Source organism: Asterias amurensis, chromosome 18 (genome assembly GCF_032118995.1).
Source record: "Asterias amurensis chromosome 18, ASM3211899v1".
Lineage (NCBI taxonomy): Eukaryota > Metazoa > Echinodermata > Asteroidea > Forcipulatida > Asteriidae > Asterias > Asterias amurensis.
The window spans coordinates 3,403,825-3,416,299 of record NC_092665.1 but is presented as its reverse complement, the minus strand read 5'-3'; the positions used below and the strand labels follow the sequence as shown (position 1 = coordinate 3,416,299).

General features: G+C 37.6%; 1 long non-coding RNA gene across 1 annotated transcript; it reads left to right on the top strand.

Annotated features, from left to right (window-relative positions):
• Positions 1-57: 57 nt before the first annotated feature.
• Positions 58-8,018, top strand: LOC139950489 (uncharacterized). The gene is made up of 3 exons (XR_011787661.1): positions 58-183; positions 4,756-4,897; positions 6,222-8,018. It is a non-coding gene; the product is annotated as an uncharacterized lncRNA (long non-coding RNA).
• Positions 8,019-12,475: the final 4,457 nt, after the last annotated feature.

Genomic DNA, 12,475 nt, shown 5'->3' with positions numbered 1-12,475 from the left:
TTATGGAGTGCGCCCTCCCTAGTAATAGTTTAGGTAGTGTCAACAATAATCAAAATGGCGTTGGCAACACACATGTGGATATGTCACTTAGTCTTAAAACGACAGACAAAATGTATGTTAAACCATAGATTCCCTATCAAATGAAGGCTTTCGAATCCCGGAGTATCAATCCACACCCTCAAGGTAAGTTGTCATAATAACTGCAAGAATTATACTTCTTTTTACTATGTTTGTTTACCAGAATAATTTCCGTCTGCTGGGGAGTCAGCGCAGTGCGATGGATGTGTACTACTAATACTGTCTGTCACCGTCCGATATGAACGTTATCGTTCAATTCAACTTTCAAGCGCAGCGACTCAAGGGGTTGTTTTGACATTATTTTTTCTAGTCGAAAGCCAAGACGAAATAGAGAGGAAAGTCCTACCTACATGTATATTTTTGTCAATCGCTACGGACACGGTTATCATGCATAAGCCTAAACTATAACTATAATTATTATCATAATTAATAAACGCTTTCAAAATTAACCTCAAAAATTAACTTGCTGTCACAATGGATTTGGATGTAGAATGTGCAGTTCAAAACTTCTACCTCCATACTTTCACTGAACTCAGTGTCAATGTCTGTTACTAAAGGAAGTAAAATACAAAAGTGGACTCTGCTGAGTTGTCAAATCGAAATCAATTCCCCAAAATGCACCCGATTTGTCTGACATTTCAACATTTTACTCATTTTACTTCAAATCTGAATAAATCCAATATGCACCCCACTTTTCTGCCATTCGGGACTCACCCCCAACATTTTACCCCTTTTACTTCAAATCAGAATAAATCCAATACGCACCCCACTTTCTGCCACTCAGGACCCACCCCAAACATTTTACCCCTTTTACTTCAAATCAGAATAAATCAAATACGCACCCCACTTTCTGCCACTCAGGACCCACCCCAAACATTTTACCCATTTTACTTCAAATCAGAATAAATCCAATAAAATATGCACCCTTTACTTTTCTGCCATTCAGGACCCACCCCAAAAATTTTACCCATTTTACTTTAAATCAGAATAATCCAATATGCACCCACTTTTCTGCCATTCAGGACCCGCCCAAAAACATTTTACCCCTTTTACTTCAAATCAGATTAAATCCAATATGCACCCCACTTTTCTGCCATTTAGGACCCGCCCCAAACATTTTACCCCTTTTTACTTCAAATCAGAATATATCCAATACGCACCCCACTTTTCTGCCATTCAGGACCCACCCCAAACATTTTACCCATTTTACTTCAAATCAGAATAAATCAAATATGCACCCCACTTTTCTGCCATTCAGGACCCGCCCAAAAACATTTTACCCATTTTACTTCAAATCAGAATAAATCCAATCAAATATGCACCCAACTTTTCTGCCATTCAGGACCCACCCCAAACATTTTACCTATTTTACTTCAAATCAGAATAAATCCAATAAAATATGCAACCTTTACTTTTCTGCCATTCAGGACCCGCCCCAACATTTTACCCATTTTACTTCAAATCAGAATAAATCAAATATGCACCCCACTTTTCTGCCATTCAGGACCCGCCCCAACATTTTACCCATTTTACTTCAAATCAGAATAAATCCAATACGCACCCCACTTTTCTGCCATTCAGGACCCGCCCAAAAACATTTTACCCCTTTTACTTCAAATCAGAATAAATCCAATATGCACCCCACTTTTCTGCCATTCAGGACCCGCCCCAATTATTTTACCCCTTTTACTTCAAATCAGAATAAATCCAATATGCACCCCACTTTTCTGCCATTCAGGACCCGCCCCAAACATTTTACCCATTTTACTTCAAATCAAAATAATTCCAGTATGCACCCCACTTTTCTGCCATTCAGGACCCACCCCCAACATTTTACCCATTTTACTTCAAATCAGAATAAATCCAATACGCACCCCACTTTTCTGCCATTCACAGGTACCACCCCCAACATTTTACCCTTTTTACTTCAAATCAGAATAAATCCAATATGCACCCCACTTTTCTGCATCAGGACCGCCCCAAACATTTTACCCCCTTGACTTCAAATCAGAATAAATCCAATACGCATCCCTCTTTTCTGCCATTCTGGACCCGCCCCAAACATTTTACCCCTTTTACTTCAAATCAGAAAAAATCCAATATGCACCCCACTTTTCTGCCATTCTAGACCCGCCCCACAAAATGTGTACCCCTTCTACTTCAAATATGTATCAAAACCACATGCACCCCACTTTTCTGCCATTCAGGACCCACCCCAACATTTTACCCCTTGTACTTCAACTATTAATCAAGTCCCTTATGCACCCCACTTTTCTGCCATTCTAGACCTGCCCCACAAATTTGTACCCCTTTTACTTCAAATCTGTATAATCCTATATGCACCCCACTTTTCTGCCATTCAGGACCCGCCCAAAAACATTTTACCCATTTTACTTCAAATCAGAATAAATCCAATCAAATATGCACCCAACTTTTCTGCCATTCAGGACCCACCCCAAACATTTTACCTATTTTACTTCAAATCAGAATAAAACCAATAAAATATGCACCCTTTACTTTTCTGCCATTCAGGACCCGCCCCAACATTTTACCCATTTTACTTCAAATCAGAATAAATCAAATATGCACCCCACTTTTCTGCCATTCAGGACCCGCCCCAAACATTTTACCCTTTTTACTTCAAATCAGAATAAATCCAATATGCACCCCACTTTTCTGCATCAGGACCCACCCCAAACATTTTACCCCCTTTTACTTCAAATCAGAATAAATCCAATATGCATCCCACTTTTCTGCCATTCAGGACCCACCCCAAACATTTTACCTATTTTACTTCAAATCAGAATAAAACCAATAAAATATGCACCCTTTACTTTTCTGCCATTCAGGACCCGCCCCAACATGTTACCCTTTTTACTTCAAATCAGAATAAATCCAATATGCACCCCACTTTTCTGCATCAGGACCGCCCCAAACATTTTACCCCCTTTTACTTCAAATCAGAATAAATCCAATATGCATCCCACTTTTCTGCCATTCAGGACCCACCCCCAACATTTTACCAATTTACCTTCAAATCAGAATAATTCCAGTATGCACCCCACTTTTCTGCCATTCAGGACCCACCCCCAACATTTTACCCATTTTACTTCAAATCAGAATAAATCCAATACGCACCCCACTTTTCTGCCATTCACAGGTACCACCCCCAACATTTTACCCTTTTTACTTCAAATCAGAATAAATCCAATATGCACCCCACTTTTCTGCATCAGGACCGCCAGAAACATTTTACCCCCTTTTACTTCAAATCAGAATAAATCCAATATGCATCCCACTTTTCTGCCATTCAGGACCCACCCCCAACATTTTACCCATTTACCTTCAAATCAGAATAAACCCAATATGCACCCCACTTTTCTGCCATTCAGGACCCACCCCCAACATTTTACCCATTTTACTTCAAATCAGAATAAATCCAATATGCACCCCACTTTTCTGCCATTCATGACCCACCCCCATTATTTTACCCCTTTTACTTCAAATCAGAATAAACCCAATATGCACCCCACTTTTCTGCCATTCAGGACCCACCCCAAACATTTTACCCATTTAACTTCAAATCAGAATAAATCCAATATGTACCCCACTTTTCTGCCATTCATGACCCTTCCCCAACATTTTACCCCTTTTATTTCAAATCAGAATAAATCCAATACGCATCCCTCTTTTCTGCCATTCTGGACCCGCCCCAAACAATTTACCCATTTTACTTCAAATCAGAATAAATCCAATATGCACCCACTTTTCTGCCATTTGGGACCCACCCCAAACATTTTACCCCTTTTACTTCAAATCAGAATAAATCCAATACGCATCCCTCTTTTCCGCCATTCTGGACCCACCCCAAACATTTTACCCCTTTTATTTCAAATCAGAATAAATCCAATATGCACCCCACTTTTCTGCCATTCTAGACCCGCCCCACAAAATGTGTACCCCTTCTACTTCAAATATGTATCAAAACCACATGCACCCCACTTTTTTGCCATTCAGGACCCACCCCCAACATTTTACCCCTTGTACTTCAACTATTAATCAAGTCCCTTATGCACCCCACTTTTCTGCCATTCTAGACCCGCCCCACAAATTTGCATCCCACTTTTCTGCCATTCAGGACCTACCCCCAAGATTCTACCCCTTTTACTTCAAATGTAAATCAATTCCAAATGCACCCTACCTTTCTGCCAGTCTAGACCCGCCCCACAAATGTGTACCCCTTCTACTTCAAATTGTATCAAAACCATATGCACCCCACTTGTCTGCCATTCAGGACCCGCCCTAAACATTTGACCCCTTTTACTTCAAATGTAAATCAATCCCAAATGCCTTTTCCCCCTTTTACTTCATTCCCTACCAAGAAAAACCGTTGCAAGAATTACAAGCCATACATTGATGACATATTATTATTGTGAATTTGTGTTTATTTATTGGTTTTTTTTCGTGGGGGGGGGGGTAGACTATTTATGTGCATCTAAGGATTTGCCTCATGATTGCACTTTGGGGGCAAGGGGCAGCACAAGGCAAAGTTTTTAGTGGAGGGGGGAGGGGGCCCAGATTCCTCTCCTCACGGATTGGTGATTTTTGTGTAAATTTGTTCACATGCTTGATTAAAATGTAACTCATGCGTTATTATTTTATTATTTCTCCTTATAGAACACTCAAGATTATGATCGAAAGATGCACTCATCTGAAGAGAGCTCATACAGCATCACCAAGAATTTGAATACGTCATCTCCTCACTGCTTCAGGTTACTTCAGTTCAGCTTGGCTACTTTTTCACTGCTAGATCTTTAAGGTACGTCCAATTGTCTAACTTTTTTCAATCCCAAAAAGTATAAGATCAACTTGTACTTGAAAGTTAGTAAAGGGAATGTACACGTTTGGTAATTACTCAAACCAAATATTAACTTGAAAACTGACTTGGTAACGAGCATTGGAGAGCTGTTGATAGTATAAAACATTGTGGGGAACGACTCCCTGTTAAGTGACATAGTATTTGAGAAAGCATACTAGCATATCCTAGAGCCCCCCCAATTTCGTCCACTATTGGAATTTTTTCAATACAACACATTAAAACGGGAAGATACAGACCCGACAAGGCTGTCGGCCTAACGGCCTCCGCATGCGGTTAGTGGTGTACGAGTGCGATGACTTGTGTGAACAGTATTCGTGCGATGTGACAGTATGTATACGGGTGGGTCATTCGGTGTGATCGCACACACCATGCACAGGGTATACGGCGGGTGGGTTTACAGCTGCGTCTTTTCGGAGCGAATAATGCGACTGCCTTGAGCAAGGCTAGTAACTTCTCACAAAAATATTAATAGACTTCTAGCTAGACGTCTTTTATTTCTATCTGAAAGCACACAAACGGTCCAACAATGATGTTTTTTCTTTCATTATTTTCTCGCAACTTCGATTACCAATCGAGCCCAAATTTTCACAGGCTTGTTTATGCTTGTGATGGGATACACAAAGTGAGAAGACATGTCTTTGACAATTACCAAACGTGTCCAGTGCCTTTAAAGGCACTGGACAAGGTGTGCATGGGCTACAATTAACTGTTTTTCCAGGAGCCAATGCCACCTACTCCTTGGACTGAAATAGTCCATACGGATGTAGCCTTTGCCTTGGGTATCATCCATTATCTGGCTGGTATAGCAGAAAGCACTTCCTCCCCAGTTGTACCCAAATTCTTCCCATCGTTTTGCCAAATTTTGTGGTGTGAATTGCTCCCCCCCAGGCTGTACACAAATGATTGTGTGCCATTCTGTGATGTACTTCTATCAATGCCAGGCTGGCACCAATGTTAATTGCCCATTGTACAATGCCAGATTTGCACACAACTTGTCTGTTAATCTAGACTCATCTCCAATACTATTACGCCTTCGACTTCAAATCTGTATCAGTGCCAAAGATTCACAAAATTGTTCTGCCGTTCTTGACCTGTCCCCAATATGATCACCCCTTGGGATGTACGACACTTCTGCCAATCTGTATCCACCATCAATCATTAGCCCCTTCTATGAACTGAATTACACACAGCATACAATATGCAACTGTTTTCCTCTTGTCATATTTCATGCATTAATTTTGTCCTTTGACTGTTTTGTTTATAGAACACTCAAGATGATGACAAGCCTTGGTATGAAAGATGCACCAGCTTGACTGACGAGAGCCTGTGAGATGCTGCCTCATCATGATCTCAAGTACGTCATCTTCTCAGCGTCTCAAGCTAATTCAGTTCAACTTTGTGATTTATTCAATACTAAGATGTTAAGGTACGTCTCACGTAGGGAGTTTTATTTATTGTACAAAGGTCTGTTTACCTGGACTCTTATAAAACCACTCAGACAATCAGTCTTTACTGTGTACAACTGAAACAAAGTTGTTATTTATTCCAAAAGCTATGAACTTAATTCAAAGCAAAAGTGTACTTCGTAAACAGATCTTTACCATGTACAGCCCTATGTGGCTGTTTTTGTTATGGAGTGAAAACTTTATGCTGAATATTGTTGTGTACAGTTTGTAGCTCCTTTGAATCATCAGGCCTGATACTTTGCAGAGACAAGTTACGCAGCAATTGCCTCCATGCACACGGCCGTAGTCATTGCCTTGGTGCCCATTGAGTATACTAATTCAAATTTCCCTCACTGACTCTGGCATTTTAATGAGAAAAGCTGCCTTGCCCTTACAAGAATGAAGCATCAGGCCTGAAGAATGGGTAATGAAATGCAGAAATATAGGGCTACTAGCTACGACTTACATTTTGAATACCAACGCAGTGTAGTGAACACTCATGCAACATAGGCTAACATGTACAGTTTTAAAACGTAACTTTACACAGATGTAAGAGTTTGAAACACGTTCTAAATACCTAGTTTGATATTTATATGTGGTAAATTTGATGTATTTGTATCACACGTGATTATATTTATCTGCAAAACATTGTACGAGCCGAGCAGGGCCTTTGGTTTTAACGGAATCTAAATGTATGGAAACTTAGAGTGAACATCTGCATTTCCATAAAGTTGTTTGCTTAGTACTGAAAGTAAATGTACAGTATCTTTCCACCATTTTATCTTAAAAGCCAGATTCCGCAAATCCATAAAAACCCCAACATAAATAGTTATCATATTTATTTTATGATTCTTTGATATATTTAACTTGGAAACTTGACAATGCAAATGGTCCTTCTAAGCTTCCATACAATTTTTGCAACATCTTTTGAAGTCTGGTTCCAAGTCTCTTAGTGCTAATACAACACTAATTCTTAATGTAGGTGCCAGACTAATTTCTTCACACATTACTGCTGGTAGGCCTACAGTATGTATACACTTAGCCAATAAGTTATCAAGTTTATGTGTATAAAGGCCCCAAACTCTTAATATATAATGCCAGCTTCGGAATTCACAGTTATAAGTTGAGGGTATATACTTTCCAATACTTAAAATAAGAAGTTTTAAGGTTAGAAGTGACGAACGTGTGTTCTGTGCAATTAAAGTGGTAAATTAGAGAGTTAACTAGCACGTACAACTTTACGCTAAGTGCCAATTTAGAGTAATTTTAAGCAATTATTTATTAATAACAACACTTTCCTGTATTTTTGTTTGTCACCAGAATGCGTAGTTCATGTAGAATGTCAATAGGATACCCTGGAGTGTATCATGCACTGTTTTAAGGGTGTTTTGAGTAACTTTACTCTCAATTTCAGTCATTTTCAGTGATTTTTATGTTTTTTTTCCCCAAAAAATTTTGATTTCAAAAAAAATTAACGAGCATGCGTTTCAGGCGATTTTAAGAAAATGAAATTTCAAAAAGCAAAATTTAGTAGTGATTTTTGCAAGTTTTTACAATTTTGGATTTCCTTTGATGGAAAATAAAAAAAATTAACGAGCGTGCGTTTCAGGCAATTTTAAGAAAACCATTCACCGTTAATTTTGACTTTTTTTTTTTTTTTTTAATTAAAATTAAATAAAATTTAATTAAAAAAAAAATCTCGCCTCCACTTTCCTTCCTACCCGGTCCACCGCTCCCCCTCTCTCTCTCTCTCCGGGTCCACGCCTCCCCCTGGTGTATCTCCGCCATGTTGCCTCCTCGTCGTGGTCCGGGGTCCGTGGGCGATCCTCTGGTGTCTCCATGGTGGTGGTGTCCTGGCCGGGGCTCGAACCCGCACAGATGTCTCCAGTGTAGTCCTCCAAAGCCGTCTCCTTATCCGCTAGGCTATGGCGTCTTCCGGGTTGGAGAAAAAAATTTTTAAGGTGGTAAACATTAGAACGAAATATTGATGTGCACATGTGTTATACGCGTATATACACAGTAGGGGTTAGTCTCTGGATCAGTCGTCGAGAGAGCGCCCTCTTGTGACGATAACAATTAATATGTTGTTAATAGTGTCGCAAATAATTAAAATTGCCACAAGAGGGCGCTTTCTCAAGAGTATTGTCTTGAATCAAGACTACCAATCAATAGCCTACTCGGCCACAAGGAAACATAAACTTGTTTGTCGGTTTTGTTTTAATAAAATATTTAATACGTTTGTCGTTTTTTTAAATAAAATTTCAATGAGCTAAGATTGCCTGATGTGCATGTTTGTTTCGTTTTATGGAGTCAAATAAACCTTTTTAAGCAAATAAATACAGGCTTGACAACAAAATAATGACAATCAGACAAAAATGGGTTTAGATTTATAATGTATCATTTTTATTTATTACCGTCAAAACTAATAATTCTTAGATGTTACCATTTTTTTCGTTAAGAATCTTTCAAACAAAAAAACAACATCAGTTACTTCAAAGATCATCAGTATTAAACTAAACTTAGAATAATTTTGGCAGTTACATCAATAGGCCCCAAGTATTTAGAAGTATTTGCGCATACCACTAAATTTAAACCTTTTGATGTGGATGCCTAAACTGGTGACATGGATCTTGAATAACCGTACAATTTCTTAAGTTTTAAACCACATAATTTCACAGTGTCACTACGATGATGCAAGTTTGAAATGGATAACTAAACACTGTATTATTTAATGTTTTGGACTTTTTAAGGATTTAATAAACATGATAAAAGAAACTTTTTAGCGTGTCCTTCAACTTTGTACTGTCTGCTCTTAACAAAAATCCTGAATGACGGAAGTTTGTGATGATCGTTCTTGACGTAACCATTATCTTCACAATCAGATGTTCCTGTCCTAGTTTGAATGAGATGTTGCTGTCCGTTTAAGAAAAAAACATTGTTGCTGTCCATGTAGAAATCAGATGTTGCTGTCCATTTAAGAATCAGATGTTGCTGTCTATGTAAGAAGCAAACCTTGACGTCCATGTCTGAATCAAACATAACTGTCCATACTGAGGAATTTGATGTTGCTGTCCATGTAGGGACACAGGTTGATGTCCGTCGTAGGAATCAAATGTTGATGTCCATATAGAAATCAGAAATTGCTGTCCATGTAGGAGTCAGATGTCCCTTTCACACTATTCTTCCAATCTGGGTAGTTTTGTCCCTTGTCGAGTTGGAAATCCATGCTGTATTTGGATTCCAAAAATCCACATGAGATCTGCACTAAAAAAAAAGAATGATATAACAATGTCAAAACAACCCAATAAAATGTTTGAGGCATGGCAAGAACTTTTCTTATCAAACGACTTGAAAAGAAATTGTGTTTCTCATAAAATTGAAACCTAAGAGAGAACTTTTGAAAAATTCTCACAAATTTAAGCGTCTTTATGCTTCAAGAACAATATTGTATTTATTATGTTTTTTTTTAGTCTTTTAGAAGGGACATCTGAAAAGAAATTGTGTTTCTCATAAAATTGAAACCTAAGAGAGAACTTTTGAAAAACTCTCACAAATTTAAGCATCTTTATGTTTGAGGCAAAACCAACCATTTTCAAACATGGTATGATAATTAATAATGATTATTGGCTTCTTATAAAGCGTGCATATCCATCACTCATTGATGCTCAAGTGGCTACGACATTCAGTTTTTTCCTGCAAGAAAGTGGGACTGTGTTTGAATGATGAGATCTACTCCAGGTACAAATGACTTGGGGAAAAAATTGCGTTTCTCATCAATTATGTCAACAAATTTAACCCTAAGAGAGAAATTTTTTAAATATTTCTCATAAATTTAAAGGTCTAATGTTTGGGGTAGGACCAACAGTTTGTCCAACTTTGTATCAAAATGACCTGAAAAATTGTGTTTCTTAAAACTATGTCAACAAATTTGAACATGAGAAATTGTAAAAAAAACAAAAACAATTCTCACAACTAATAGCTCTATGGATCTACTCCAGGTACAAATGACTTTGGGAAAAATGCGTTTCTCATCAATAATGTCCACAAAATTAACCATGAGAGAGAATTTTTTTTAAATAATTCTCACAAATTTAAAGGTCTAATGTTTCAGGCAGGAACAACAATTTCTCTAACTTTGTATCAAATGACCTGAAAAATTGTGTTTTTTAAAACTATGTCAACAAATTTAAACATGAGAAATTTGTAAAAAAAAAACAAAAAAAAACAAACAATTCTCACAACTTTAAAGGTCTTATGTTTGAGGCAAAAAAGGGTGTTTCTCGTTAATATGTAAATAATTTAAGAGAAAACTTCAAAACACATTAGACTTTTAATGGAGGTAGGACCAAAAAAAATTGCTTCCATGCCCCCACAAAGGTTGTGTCTGTCACTAAAATAAATTAAAAAAGAGTACTTTTTAAAAATAAAAAAAAGGAGTTTTTTAAATAAAAAAATTGTAAAACCAACCTTTTGTGTTGAAACATGTATTGATAAACAGATCACAATTAAATAATAATAATAAGTGACAGCCAAAAATGTATACACATTTACTTAGCATCAATGTGGCCTTAACAAAAATTGTATTTCTCAAATTATGAAAAATGTGAACCAAAAAAAAATAATTGTTGATCAATTGCAAAAACAGCATTATTTAAAAAAGTAAACCATAACATGTATTATAATCCCACTCTTGAGTCGCGGCAATTTAATTAAGTTGGCATGAAAATATCAGAAAAACTCGTAAAATTTAATTCAAAGTTTTTAAAATTTTCCACAAAAAAAAGGAGTTAATTAATAATAATAATATAAAATACAAAACATGTGGGACCTCCTTTAAAAACTCTGTTTGCTCTATGGTTGGTTGGAATCTGTGATTGAAATAGATGCTCAATATGTTGAAAATCTACTGTAAAGTTTAAGCAGAGCCATCTAATCAGTTCAAGTTTTCAGTCAATTGATAAGTAGCTATCTGTACACACGTACACCACGTACAATCACCCACCACAGGCCAGAGGGTTGCCGCCGTACAATGGTCAGGTACCACCGGTCAAGAGTGTACGGTAAGAAGGATCGTGTTATCGTGAAAACCAAAACATGCAAACTACAAACATAAAGTATCAGGAAATGCGTGTTTCTCATTATATCACACTATAACATACCTTGATAAGTCCGGTCAGCCTCTGATGAACAGCCACAATTATAGTAATCCCATGGATGATCTTGAAGGAGACATTTTGCCTGAGTTTTTAGATGACAAAAATTGACATGATCAACGTCAAAATGTTTCTGTTTACTACATGCCTAAAACTGAGCTACAGAGGGCGCACTCCATAATAATTGTGGCGATGGCACATGTCACACACAGGCCCTTTTTGAAACCAAAATATGGCGGCTTCGGCTTTGGATTAGACTTCATCAGACTCCGGCCTCTCGTTTAGCCCTATGCAAAACATGAGGAACTGGGGGCCAAGCTAGCCTAAGCCAAATCTTGAGTCAAAGCCATTGATTCGAAAAGGGCCCCATCCAAACTTTTTTCTGAGACTTTTGTAGTTAATTCTTACAGGCAGTTTCAGAAATGAAAACAAGTACAGAAATTCTCGGTTGGTTTACTATAATAAACTGTGTGGACATATAATAGGCTATTAGTTTCGTTTGAGTTATTATAATAGCTAGTATTGGCATTTTTATGTTTCCGCTAAAGCTGTTTTAAGCAAAACAAAAGTATCTGCTTAGCAAGAAGTTACATTTAATATACAAAAAGTGAGTGGCAACAGTATGAACTTTGTGTGAAACTTTGGCCTGTTACCTGGACCCAATTCCATAAAACTGCTTTCATATTATTGCTTTATCTGCCAAAATAATAAAATAAAATCAGGACAGTCGCATAGTGTACAATGACACTGTTTACTGGTATTAAACTTTAATCCGGTATGCACATGAAGTTGTGTGGGCCGTGTGTGTGCCCCATAAGATTTGTTGATTTATGAAAGTTGGTCCCAGGACTCCCAGCTTACCGAATTCTTGTTTGGGGCCAGTGTTGTCGTCAAGACAAATGGACCCAGATTCATCGATC